Source organism: Notothenia coriiceps, unplaced genomic scaffold, assembly GCF_000735185.1.
Source record: "Notothenia coriiceps isolate Sejong01 unplaced genomic scaffold, NC01 NC01_scaffold00037250, whole genome shotgun sequence".
Lineage (NCBI taxonomy): Eukaryota > Metazoa > Chordata > Actinopteri > Perciformes > Nototheniidae > Notothenia > Notothenia coriiceps.
The window spans coordinates 10,091,759-10,093,895 of record NW_011369951.1 but is presented as its reverse complement, the minus strand read 5'-3'; positions in this window follow the sequence as shown (position 1 = coordinate 10,093,895).

Genomic DNA, 2,137 nt, shown 5'->3' with positions numbered 1-2,137 from the left:
GTGTGTGTGTGTGTGTGTGTGTGTGTGTGTGTGTGTGTGTGTGTGTGTGTGTGTGTGTGTGTGTGTGTGTGTGTGTGTGCATACTGACCACCAAAGCCACCATTGTTGCTTTATGAGTATGTGGTTTTGAACAGCGCTGTGTAATTTCACTTGGGCTTTGCAATCTCTTTTAACGGCTGTTCCCCTTTCCTCCAATCTGGCCAGACTCCCCATCAGATATAATGAGGGAACATGGGAGCCAAACTAGAGGTTTTGAAATGGTAATGAGTTAGACTCCCCGCTACCAAGAGAGACAGAAGGACTGATTTAGCACAGCAGAATTAGTGATCGGAAGACAGTAATAGGACATGTTTAGATGGCAGCCGTATATTTAGCTGTGGTGCACAAGAGGAACCAAATGGAGTGAGTTAAGATTTTTTAGCCCTCCACATGTACAACGTGTATTTATATAGTGAAGTGCTCTCAGACTACGTTCGTCATTACAGAAAATTACAACTTTGCGAGATTACTCTGCAGAAAAACAGACGTTCCAACAATAAGCCCCACATTTAGGATTGTTAATTGTTCTTATGGAGTTTCGGTGGCACTTAAAAAGGGATTTGTGGGAACGAAGCATAAAATACTTTTGTATATTCTATTCTTGCATCAATACTGTTTCGAGTTACTAGGCAGGTATATGTCAATTAATCTAACACAGAATTAAGACTGTTCACCTCTAGTAAAACTACTCAACTAACTACTATAAGGGGGTTTCAGGAACTCAGAAAGAGAAAGTGTTCCTGCATTGTATTTTTAATACTATGTATAACTTGCAGGTTACAACACTGAAAACTGAACTGTTGACTTCAATTAAATGTATTTTGTCAACAGATTTCACATAACTGTATTAGGTTATTTGAATGCAATAATATTATGTTCAAATAAAAAAGGCTGTTGCTTTCAACATACCTAATACAGTCATGTGAAATTTGTTGACATAATACAAGGATATCATTCAAATTTCCAGATCGGCAAAAAATCCTGGGTTTTAATCATTTGAAACAAACAAACTGTCCTATTAACGTTGCTGTCCTTCGTAAGTTAAAAGATCATGATTAATGTACTATCTTTTCTTTAGTTTGCAGAGGCAGTGTCTACATGTGTATAAAAACATATCCACTTGATTGCGTGTTCATTTACAGATGTCTGAATTAAACTTACAGAAGAGTATTGCCTTTGTACTTTGTGCATACTGAAATTGTCACCACAGGAGAATAATGAACAGCAACATAATGTACAATACCTCTCTTGAAATGTCTCTCGTGTTCTCTCATCATTGTCACAACTGACACCCCGACCACATGCTCATGACACAAAGGCTGCAGTCGAATAGTCAATTTAGCTTAGGAACCTTCCTAACCGAGTGAAATTACCCGGAAGTCCCTCAGTGGCAGCCATGATAAGTGCCGTTCGAATTCTCTACGGCCCAATCCCAAACCACTCCCTCGCCTCGACCCTACCCCTCCGTGACGGAGTGAACTCCGTCTGTAGCCACACTCGTATGGGCTCAGAACAGTCTCATAATACACACATGCACACAGAAGGATTCACACTCGTATTTCATGATCCGCAAAAGGATTCACACTTGTATTTCCGGATCCACACTTGTGTTTTTCAATGCACACACAAATGTGTTCCGTTTCATATACATGTAAATAAAATCCAAATACAGAAAAAAGTTATAAATGTTATTTTGATCAACATCATCTGTGATCTTCAGTGTTAGAACTTGAGATCTGCAAACACACGCTTCTGCGCAGTTGTCGCGTTGAGTCGTCACTTTTAGTGGTGCTGATTTTTGAAGATCCTCTTCCGTGTTCGTGTTTCCACGCTCCTGCTAATGTTCTTCCAGTTAATACGCCCAATGTCTACTGTCCTCAATTCTAAGCTCCTCTATGTTGATTCTGTGCGACCACATTTGATCACACTCTTAGAACTACAAGCGGAACTGGCCTTCTCATACTGGGTTATTAAGATCAGACGTCTGAGACATACGAAGGACCATCAATAATTCTTAGTAGGAAATATGTAAGCCAAAGGCAGGCAAACTGTCATTAAAGATGTGATTCCCTGCCTCATAGCAACAGACGACAAGAAG